The following is an 11977-nucleotide window of genomic DNA, read 5'->3' as shown; positions in this document are numbered from 1 at the left end:
AGAAACTATGACCTCACTTACAACAATCCAGTATTTATTTTTCCTTTTTATTAAAGGGAGGTATACAAGGCTTCAAGATCTCCAAACGCTCCGCAGCAGAGACAGGTAGTAAGTGTGAATTATTCTGTGTGACTGACAAAGATTGGTTTGCGGCATCTTGGATTTAAAAACTACTTTTTCCTTGGACACATTTTTAGTGTTGCTGTTCACAGCTTCCCTTTAAATCAAATGCCACAAGCCAGCTGCAGATTGGTGTGTTAAAAGAAAAAAAAATACTTGTCCAGCACAAAGGTGCCAATGATGTATTATCTGATAGAACCTTCTGTGTTACCATATTCTCAAAAAATAACCAGAGCTTTCCCTGTCCTCTATAAGCAGGAGCAGGAACTGATGGTACAATTGTGTCAGTCAGGTCAAGAGGTTTTACAAGTGCACATTATTGGAGAGATATAGCTGGTCAGGAGGACAGAAAGAACCAGGTAAACCATGCCCTTACATATTTCTGTACATTCCTGATGCACTGCTTAAGCCTAAGTGTGTGAGCTATGAAACAGGGACGTCCTTGGCTTAAGACTTTAGCTCAGCTGTGAACCTATTCAGGCAAACCTCAGCAAGCCACTGACTTTCAGCCTCAACCTTCCTCCGCAACTTGAGGATACTGGAATAATAGCAGCCCACTTTACAAGGTTGTGGGTGAACCTGGAGCAATCTAAAGTAGTATATAATTCTGTTGTAGCATCATCACTTCCTAAGGGCTCAGCAGGCTTGATGACCAGAAGGTAGAGATGGTTGGCAACCTTCAGTCTCGAAAGACTATGGTATAAGCCTACAGCACCCGGTATTCCCAGGCGGTCTCCCATCCAAGTACTAACCAGGCCTGACTCTGCTTAGTTTCTGAGATCAGACGAGATCAGGCATGCGTAGGGTAACAGTAGAAGGTAGAGAAGACTGGGAAGTTCCAATCCATTCCTCAACCCAGGTTGAGCCTAAGCCCGGATCAGTGCCTGAGGTGACCCACAAATTCCATATCCTTCTATTCTTGTTTTTCTCCTGTGCACATAGTAGCAGATGTACCCTGTCTCCCCAACCACCACCTCCTCTGCTGATGGTTTCGAACAGGGGTGTCAAGCATAAGGCCCATGGGCCGAATTGTGGTCCCCAGAAGCAATTTTTCTGGACACTGTTATAATTGGGTTCTCCCAGCATGATAATTGGGCTCTCTCTCATATCTTGAAAATATGAACAAGATGTGCACATTTTCTCTTCTGTCACTGAAGCTGAGTTTGTATGTGAGAACAAAGTGCTTATTCATGGCGATCATCTGCTTAATGATGTCATTTTCAACTTAATAATGTCATTTCTGGCCCTCAGCAGGCACCATGAATGCCAGCTTTGACCAACTGTATGAAATGAGTTTGACACCTCTGGTTTAGAATAAGGAGCAGGGAGCAAAAGGAGGTAACAATGGTTGGACAGGATGGACTGACGACATAAAACAGCAGCAATGATTGCCTCCTCTCCTCCTCCACCCAAGCTTTAGCAGTGGTGCTGGAAACTCCTCCCCTCCTTGTCCACCAACTGTCTGTCCCTTATCTTGTTCCTTTGTTTTGCCACTCTGTTTGGAAATAGAGTGGCACAGCAGGGGCAGAACAAGAAATGAGGTGAACTCCATTAAGGAGAAAATGTTCTCTGTTTTTGGAAGTGGGGTGGTGCTTCTCACAGCTTCCTCTAAAGCCCTGCTCTGCCCTGTATTTCCAAACAGGCTCCTGCACATACCACCTGCACCCACCTGCTGCTGAAAGCATCAGTTTCCTCTCACCTTATGGGTGGCTGGCTCTGCCCCAAGCAGTGACATACGAAGGTCATTTGGCATCCAGGGCCCATAAATTTTTGGCACCCTCCCCATGATAAAATTATCTTCAGTAATTTTCAGTCATGATATGAAAGGAATAATAATAATGGCCAGAGAAGAAGCGCAGACAGTGAACATTTTCTTTGATTGAACTTATATATAGTAGGTTTCACATATGTAGTGAACGTTAGAGAGTATAACATAAAACATAGGAAGGAATGCCCATCAAGATAATATGCAGTGTGCTTGTGGTCCATCAGACATACAAAAGCAGTTTTGTTGTAATATAGAAGAAAGGAAAAACATACATACATTTATGAAGAATACATTTGGTTTTCTTGAATGCTTGCAACAAGCTATTTATTCCCTGTGGTAATGCACTTTTTGTTACATAAGGCAGTTGTGTTTTCCTTTTGTGGTTTTTTTTTTGGCTATAACATTTGACAGAATAGAGATGTTTCAATATGGTTTGTTGCATTGCATCCTGCATGAAATTATACATCAAAAGATATATAATGTGATGGTATTATTTAAAAATACCAGGATTTAAAAAATTGGGAGATGGCCTCTGTCACTCCCCTGCAGCTTGGCACCCGGTGTCCACAGCCTCCTGGCCCCACCATTTGAACACCACTGGCCCCAACCCCACAGCCCTATTTCTCAACTTCATCTGTTTCTCACTGCTTCAGGCACAGCAAGGGGTGAAGACTGCTTTCCCAAACCACGCCCTCCCCTATTTCCTTGCAAATGGGATAGGAGGAGGATGTGTGGAAGCACTTCCTTCAGGTTTCAGGAAGCCCTTTGCAAACTGGCCCTCCCTGGCCCCATCCCATGTATGTGGTGCCCAAGGGAGAGACTGCCACCTCTGCACAAAGGATATTGGCACAGAGGTGATTTCCGAATTCGTATCAGAGCCTACTGAGGACTCTGGGCCCTTGGTAGCTGCCCAGCAGTGCTGAGCGCTGAACGCTGGCCCTGCATCCATCCTTGGAAAGGGGTGAAGGCAGGGAAAGAATGAAATTGTGGTTTCTGGAAGGAACACGATAAAACCTCCTGTACCATTTCAGAAGCCCTAGTAGATTACCTCCATATTTCAAGTGCATTTAGACTAGGTTAGCATCTAAGATCCCAAGGGAGGAAGGAGGTTCAGCAGGTGATTAGCAAAACAGCAGCAGAGCAATAGCCTTGGGTCTTGGCACTGGTGTTTGAACTTGCCAAGAAGTGCCTTTTTGAGACTGAGATCTGGCAGTATTTGAATGCTCTTTTCTTTACATTTCTGCCTTCTAAGTGCCAGTGAATCGGAAATTACTCAGACTAAGTAAGCCATCTTTCAGAGGCTTGTCAATAATGAAGGCATTTCCTAATATATATTCCAGGGCATTGTAAATGGCTACTGAAGGCAAGAAATATATACATTTAGATGGAGTGATGGCTTATTTACAGTGGTCAAAACTACCAGCTGTAACTTTTTGGTTCAAATCATAAGCCCAGATAATTTTTTCCTTTTATAATTTCAAATGTTATACTCATCCCTTTCTAAAGCTGTCTTGGGAAAAAAAACTCCAACTATTTTTATTGTGATATGTGTTAAATCGGAAGGTGACATTTATGATAAGCCCTATGTCATACTAATAAAATCAATTTCAGTATGGTATATTTCATTCAACTTTATGCACACACACACATAAACAAAATTTTAAAAAATAATTATAATCTATAATTTTATAGGAAACCACCTAAAAGTTATAATAAAGTAGAAAATTCAAATTTTAGATCACTTGGATATCATATCCATAATCTCAAACTAGGCAAAGTGTTATACTATTACATTTTAGATACATTGTATCTCTGTGTTCTTTTGATCTTTCAAAGGAATCTTTTGTTCCATTTTACTCCTATGTTTTAAAATTTTATTATTTGTTCCATGGCTGAAAGTATATCATAAATGAAAAGTATTGACAATAAAATGATGTGATCATTAAAAGCAGAAACACACACAACTTCCAGCATTTTAAAATATCTCCAGTAATTTATGCCCTGTAAACTTTAACAAATTGATTAAAAAAAAAAATTAATTAAAAATGGCCTTAGGCCTCATTTCCTATCTTTGTCATATCTACAAAGCATGCTATGCTGATCCAAGAAAATAAATGCTGATCCAAGAAAATAAGAAGCATGAAAGGTAATACCTTTTCCTAGATTAATCTCTTTTCCTGACAAAGTATGTAAATCTGCATAAGCGTTGCCTCTTGGAAATCATGCATACCTTTTTCATAGAAGAGATTTAATTTAAGTTTATTATTTTTATTGTACCAAATATTATAAAGAAAGATATTATTATTATGTATGTTTGTAAGCCTGTAGTAGAGATAAGTGGAAGTCTTTTAAAATTTTGTGTTAGTTCAATATTGTAATGTAAATAATAAAGTTCTTCACACACACACACACAAACAGAGGAAATCATGCATACCTTGTTGCCAAATGAAGATGACCTGGTAGAATGGATGGTCTTACTTATTCCATCTCTCTTTTTCTTTTCACACAGCACACAAAAGCAGACAATCATTTCCTGAGAACTGTAGCCCCATAGTATGCTTGATCGCTTGGTAGGTTGGCCATCTTGGTGATTACAGATTATTGTGTTACTACACACATGCATATATATCTTTAGACCCAATCCTGTTCCACACCAATTTATGCTATGCAGCCCTGAATGTTGAAAACCATGGATAATCAAATCCGTGGTTCAACTCACTAGGACCTCCCGGATGCAACAACTGGAAGTGGCTGCTAAAACCAGAAGGAGCCTGTTAAATTGCTGAGTCACGGGGAGACCACGCACAGCCTCCCCACAACCCAGAAGACCTCCTGGACACAATGTCCAGTCCCATCTGGGCGGTGCTAGTTTGCAAAATGTAAAGCAAACGGCGGGTTCAGAACTGGCAGTTGGCCAAATCCATGGATAAATAGGATGCCTTCTATATGCAAAGCATGTGCTTTGTCACTCAGCTTCAAACCCATCATAACTGAGCTTCCTTGGCTGGCATTTGTTTTCATTTTTGTGTTTCAACCATTTTATTGACATTTTAAAAATGGTTTTATTTAAAAAGTAAACTACTAGTATGTGTGATTACACACAGCAAGTCATAGTCAGTGTGTGACCTTACTTTCCCCATGATTTTAAAAAGTCAAATTGCAATACTACTTTTAAAAAAAGACTTTTATTCTGTTGGTAAAAATCCCATCACCAAGAACCTTTTAACATTCAGATAGATTTTTAAGGAAGGAAGTGATTTTGCAGTCAGTCGCTGTCCTGCTCTGCTATCAAAGAGGAAACCAGTGGAATGAAAATGAAGTGATAATATACTGTAGGATATTTAAGAGACAGAGGAAAATGGCAGCCTGGGACTCTCCAATGGAGCCCCAAAATAGACACAAACACTGGAGCCAAAGCAGCTGCCAAGAACAGAGGATTGTGAAATTACCTAATACCTCTGTCTTGTTTGCTTTACATTTACAGTGGGGATTGGGGGCTATGGAAGGTCACCCAATGGTTCCAATCTTTGATAACCTTTTTGAGTCTCATCCACTTACGCCCTGCCAACTCGTTTTCCTGTTTGTTTTCCTGTCACAACAGTGTTTAAACAACCTTAATGCCTGCAGCAGATTGCTTCTGGATTATTCATGTATCCTGTGAAATGGCAGTCTTGTGGATAGTTGTGCAAGCTAAGAGAACTGGCAGATTTTTATGCAAAGAATCACTTTCCTGTGTTAAAAGAGAGTAAGAAAAGGGGGAAAAACTGAGTTAGTAGAAAGTCTGATTGGGTGACTGTCTTTCAGTTTTGCTTATTTCTGTTTATTTGGACACTCTTATCCCTCAGACGCTAGTCCCAAAAGAGATTCCCAGAGCAGCTAACTGCAGCTAAAACCACAATTGAACAATTCAATTAAAATATATATAAAACAGGAGAATAGACAAACAAAACAACATAAAACCAGGATTACAACAAAAAAGAAAACCTACAAGGCCCAAGTAAATATCAACATTATTATCTGGAGCTGAAGGGACTTCAGTATCATGCCAGGTGAGCCTCCCTGGGGTGGCATTCCAGAAAAAGGGGAAGGCGCCACTGAAAAGGTCCTGTCATGACACACCACCTTTGATGGCAATGGGACCTTTTGAAAGCAAGTCGTCTAAGGTACACTGTTTCCAAGGCATTGAAAATCACCATTTTGAACTGTGCCCAGAAATGATGGAAGCATAGAATGAGATAAAGTTATATTGCAGCCCAACCCTGAACATTTGGGTTGATGGAAAATCTGTAATCATAACTGCGTCTGAGGGTGTGCTCTCCACTGCCCCTGCCTTTTAATTAGGTTTTTAGGTAATTAGATATTAGGTAATTTCACAATCCACTGTTCTTGGCAGCTGCTTTGGCTCCAGCGTCTGTGTCTATTTTGGGGCTCCTGCTGGAGAATCCCAGGCTGCCATTTTCCTCTGTGTTTTGGTCACTTAAATATCCTACAGTGTATTATCACTTCATTTTCATTTCACTGGTTTCCTCTGACAGCAGAGCAAAAGAGGCACTGACTGTAAAATCACTTCCTTCCTTAAAAATCTGGCTGAATATTCAGGGGTTGTTGGCAAGGAAGAACAGAAAGTTACTTTCCAAGTGTCTAGTAGGTTAGGTCTGAGCTTCAGACACCCAGGTTCCCTGATTAAGTCCCAAAGTCTCTTTTAAACAGAATATATTTAAAATGCATTTGATCAGCAAACCTTTTAGATAGTGCACCCAGCCACATGTAGATGAAAGCATTTTTGTCTTTCTACGATCAGCGGCGATTCCAAGTCCGGCACGTTTTATTTATTCTTTGCCTGGATCCATCGGAAAGTTAGCTTTCCAAAATTTATCTCAGTGTTCCCTTTGTACTGAGCAGCCCCTTCTTCCCCATAAGAGCAATCAAGCATAACTGGCACCATCTTTAAAAGAAATCCTCACCCCCGGACATCTTACATTGAGGAAATAGAAAAGTAAATCCAGCTAAAGCAATAGTGAAGGAAAAAATGATGGCATGAAAAAGCCAAAGAAATTTGGATAAAGAGAAGTTTTCTGGGACTTACTGGAGTATAAAACTGTACAACTATATATACACATGTACATATGAAATATATATTATGGAAAGTTTCCTACTTTAAAAGCATATTTAGAAACAATTACATCTATACTGCAAGCAGAGAGGGAAAAATTGAAGTGTTCAAAAAACTTCAGAGATTCCAGGGTGGAGCTATGCCAGGATGTTTGAGTGGAATCACCACTATTCACCACTATTCACAAAAAATATTTTGTGATTTCAGCCGTCGCAGAGTGCAAGGTTGCAATGGCACTGGAAACTATGCAGTGACGGACTTACTCCTCCCTGCTCCCAGGGCAAAGGACCGCAAAGCCGTCCCCCCCCAAAGTCATCCCCCATGCAAAGTCATCCCCTTCCTCCTTTTGGAGCGCAACAGAACCTTGCGCAATCGTAGGACCGACTCCTGAGGCTTCCTCATGGTCTTAAACTGCACTTTCAGAAATCCAGCAGAGCTGAGTTCCACTGAATCCAGAGCCCCGTGTTGGGCTGCATGGCCAAACATGGGACTCTTTGATTCTGTGCCAGCTAAAGAGCTGCAACAGAATCGAGTAGCCACATTGCAGTTCTACTTTCCTTACCTGGGTAAGGGGACAAAAGTCCCCTTCCCCCAAGGAGCTGCAGGCAGCCCGTCTATGTTGTGTAGGCAGGTCTAGGATTGTGCTGTAAAGTTCAATATGAGTACAAGAACTTAAGAGCCCTTCTGAATCAGACCCGAGGTCCATTTAGTCCATCAGCAAGGTAGTGCCTTTGGGAAGTCTGCAGACTGGGCATGAAGGCAATTGCTTACTCCCACTACTGCTTCCAAGCTACAGGTACTCAGTGCCTTGACCACTAGTGGTTCTATAACCATTATGACTAGTAGTCAGTGATAGCCTACTCTGCATACATTTATCCAAACCTTCCAAAATAGTGGTCATCGCTACATCTTGTGGCAGTCTGGTCCATCAACTAATAATGCATTGTGCCAACAACCACTTCCTGTGGTCTGCCTCTTGCTAGTATTATGAGAGAGGAAGCTATCTCTTTCCATGTGGTCCTCTGGAGGAAATACAATAGTAAATCCAGCTAAGGAAATCCAGTTAAGCATATGCATCTGTCTCTCTCTGGTCTCCTTTTCCTCCTGAGCTGCTTTTCCAGCACAGGAAAGAGAAATAGTGCCAAATACTACTTCAGACAAGCAGGCAGGCAGACAAACAGAGTGGTCAGGGAACCTGCAATCTTTAACCTAAAAGACTCATCAAACATCCCTTCTTTCAAGGAACAACAGAGAAAACCCCAAGAAGACAGGGTGGGATAATCAGGCTTCCATGGCTTTGTGGGATCATCAGCCAATTCACAAAGTCCATGACTCTTCGCCTACCTATTTGCTTAGAACGGCAAAGGAGGAAGTCATAGGAAGAATGGCTCGGTTATTCAGCCTTCAGTACCTTTATAATATCACCACCCAATGCGCACCCCGAGGAGGGGAAATGCAGGGTAAAAATATTTTGGATGGGATACGGGGATAAAAGGTCCACTTCTTGTTGTATCTTTCCATCCTCAAGTTGCTTATTGGAGGGATCACTTCCCCTGGCACAGGCTTCAGCAAATTCCAAGGCCAAGACCGTGATAAAGTACAGCCTACGACTTTTATGGCTGATTCTTGCTTGCTGAATAAGCTGAAAGGGATACTGCCAGCACTTAAATTTGAACAAACGAACACTTATTGATTATCCTGTCTTAGCAGAAGAGGAGCCATGGTAGTCCATTGTTGCAAAAGGACGACGAGTGCTGGCACCTTGGAAACTAAGGCTGTGCTTACATCAATTGTCTGTCTTTGCCAGAAAAATCTACACTTGCTACTTCACATGGCAGGCAGGAGGGAGGTGTAGCTTGTCATATACAGTGACTGACTAAAAGTGGATCACAGATAGGGATACTGGTCGGCAACCTTCAGTCTCGAAAGACTATGGTATAAGCCTACAGCACCCGGTATTCCCGGGTGGTCTCCCATCCAAGTACTAACCAGGCCTGACCCTGCTTAGCTTCCAAGATCGGGCATTTGCAGGGTAACAGTTGATAAGCAAGCACATAAATCACCAGTGGATCTGGATAGTGAGGGGCAAAGTATATAAGGATCATCTCCTTTCCAAGACATTTATGGATGCATCTTAGACTTTTAAGCACTGCACATTTATGTGCCTCCAGTGGGAAACCAACAAGTTTGTTTATTTATTTACAGATTTCTACCTCACTTTCTCTCCCAGCTGGGCATTCAAGGCAGGCATTCAAAGAGGAAAATTGTTAACTATCTTGCAGTCTTGCACTAGGATGGAATACTGGCATAGCAGAAGAACCACCATAGCCATAGAAAATGGAATAAAGTGCACTGGGATGAAAATGTTTAAAAAAATAAGAGAAGAGGATGAGTCTACAGTCAAGAGGCTGAGCAGGCAAAGTGAAAGGAATGAGAAAGAGCAGAGGAGTAGAAGCAACTTCAGGGAGAACAGTGGCAGCGCAAGCTTCCTCTGCTGCCCGTTTAGCCTGGCCCTGCTCCTCCCTTGCCTGTTTGCCTTGCACACCTGAGTACTGTCAGAAACAACTTTTACAAGAAGGCTGGTCTGAAAAGGGGATGGGGGAGAGCTCTCCCTGCAAAACATGAAGCCATGAATTCCTTTGCTTCAGCCTCCCTGCCCATACAAGCCTCTTGCCTCTGGGCAACTGGGAAGGAGGAACCTACCACTCCTCAAGAGGTGGATTTAGCTCTGGAGCCTCTAGTAGCTGATCCCTTACCTAGCATATGGCTGAACAGAGGCTGGATGCCAGAATAGACAGGAACTCCAGTAGAACAAGGGATCTCTGTGTAGAAATATCCACCAAGACAAGAATGAAAAGAGGCATTTCAGATACAATCAGGTCCCTTCACATTAAGGTCTTTGGGAGTAGCAGCAGGAGCTTAAACTAAATCCTCGGCTGTACAGACAGTAAATGTTAAGGACTCTGGGAGATCTAATATGGTTATGGCCACACAATCCTGTGAGTCACCTGGAGGCTGTATTTTCTGTTGTCTTCATGATTGCCTTGGCTAAGGACAAAAGGGGCAATTCAGTCTTCCCAGAGATAGGAAATAAATTAGAATTCTTTGCCAGTGCTCAGCAGCAACAAAAGGTTGCAAAACCAGTTAAATGGAAAGGGCATCTTCATTGAGCAAAGCAGATTGAGTTCTGCACTGTTGATGTTCAGTCCCCTTAAAATCCTGTCAAAAGCACATACTCGAAATGGTCATGATGATGATGTAATAGCAGTATATAGTGTAATAGTACAGTAATAGTAGTAGCAGCAAAGAGATAATGTGGTGCGGTGGTCAGTGAGGCTTGGATGATCCAGATTTACCGCAGACACTTGCCCATAAGTTGACCCCACAGATAAGTCGAGGGCAAGTTTTGAGCCAACAATCATGGAATTTTCTATGACCTCAGATAAGTCGGGGGGTTAAACTTAGGGGGGTGTCTGACTATAGGTTTGTCTGATTTTACCTGAGGCCAGATCCTGAAAAATAACCTACCACTAATTGTTACCTAAGAACTGTAGTCTCTAATTTATTAAAAACACAGTAAAAGATCATAAGATACATTTTTATTATTTTTAAATTCTGGTCTTCACCACCTTTTTGTAAACACTATCAGAGTAAGTGCACTGTAAACAACATACCAGTGGTTCCCAACCTGGTATTCATGTACTGCCAGGGACACTCAACAGGACCTTTAGGGGAACTTGAAAAAGAATGGAATAATGGGAGAAAAAGGCAGGCCATGCTCCAGAATGAACGGCCTGGAAGGGAGGTAGCTAGTTGGCTGTGAAAGCTCCACCAATAGCTAGTTTTTGGTCATCAATTCATGTATGAACCAGTGATTGAAAACCAGCACAGTAAAAAAACTGAAACATAATATGGAAAGTGATCAATCACCCATAATTTCTCAGCACACTTCTGGTGCAAAACAGTGCAAAGGAAGTTCTTCAAACAGATGAAAAGAGAAAATATGTGATGAATACATGAAGTCTGGGCTTTCATATGGAGGAGATGAGGGCTTGTCTTACTAATTACAAACATTTTAGTAGTTAAAAAAAAAAAGTCTGCAGCAACTGTTACCCTGCACATGCCTGATCTCATCTGATCTCAGAAGCTAAGCAGGGTCAGGTCTGGTTAGTACTTGGATGGGAGACTGCCTGGGAATACCAGATGCTGTAGGCTTATACCATAGTCTTTTGGGACTGAAGGTTGCCAACCACTCTACAAACATAGGAAGGGTACAGTTTATGGAAATGGGCTGCCAAGGGATATGCAAGTGAAAAAGGTTGAACCATGAATCAAATCCACCTTTAAGGTGTCTGGTGTGTTAAGCCAGAAGCTCTACATACAGCATATAACACATAACTGAGAGTGTGCAATTCAATTCACAGCAGAGAGATGCAGCTGCATATATTTGCAGCCCTTTTTACTCAGAAGTAGACCCACTGCTTTCCATGGGTATTCTTCTTAAGTCATGGTGCACTGAATTGTAGCCTGGGACGGAGGGTCCCATCCTGTTGTTTCAAAAAACAGACCTGCTTTGCAAGCATTTGCCAAGCAGAACCAGGCTGCAGCAGAAGGAAGGAGAATAAAAGGTTAACTTTGGCTGGAATGTCCCTGGAAAGTAACTAGAGCAACTAAGGAGGTGCCTGCCTGAGCTGAGCAACAGCTCAGCTGAGAAAGGAAACTGTTCAGAGTTGAAAGGCTCTGCCCTCTGATTGACCCAGAGATCAGGCAAAGTGAGAATTGGAGCTTGATTACTTGGCAAAAATTTCACATACTATACAATGAATATCTACGGTAACTATCTCAGTCATGAAACTCCCTGGATGTGTTTGGGCCAGTCGCTAGCCTGCCATGCAGGGTTGTTGTGAGGCTACAAGGAATTAATGGCAATATGTACTGCTCAGAGCTCCTTGGAAGAAGGGTAAGATATAAGGGCA

The 11977-nt window shown here is 42.1% G+C and overlaps 2 pseudogenes; one reads left to right on the top strand and one right to left on the bottom strand.

The window, feature by feature from the left end:
- Positions 1-823: 823 nt before the first annotated feature.
- Positions 824-937, bottom strand: LOC136650017 (5S ribosomal RNA; annotated as a pseudogene).
- Positions 938-11096: 10159 nt separating this feature from the next.
- Positions 11097-11216, top strand: LOC136650287 (5S ribosomal RNA; annotated as a pseudogene).
- The last annotated feature ends 761 nt before the right edge of the window (positions 11217-11977 follow it).

Source organism: Tiliqua scincoides, chromosome 4 (genome assembly GCF_035046505.1).
Source record: "Tiliqua scincoides isolate rTilSci1 chromosome 4, rTilSci1.hap2, whole genome shotgun sequence".
Classification (NCBI taxonomy): domain Eukaryota; kingdom Metazoa; phylum Chordata; class Lepidosauria; order Squamata; family Scincidae; genus Tiliqua; species Tiliqua scincoides.
The sequence above is the reverse complement of the archived record's forward strand: the minus strand, read 5'-3'. Positions and strand labels throughout refer to the sequence as shown.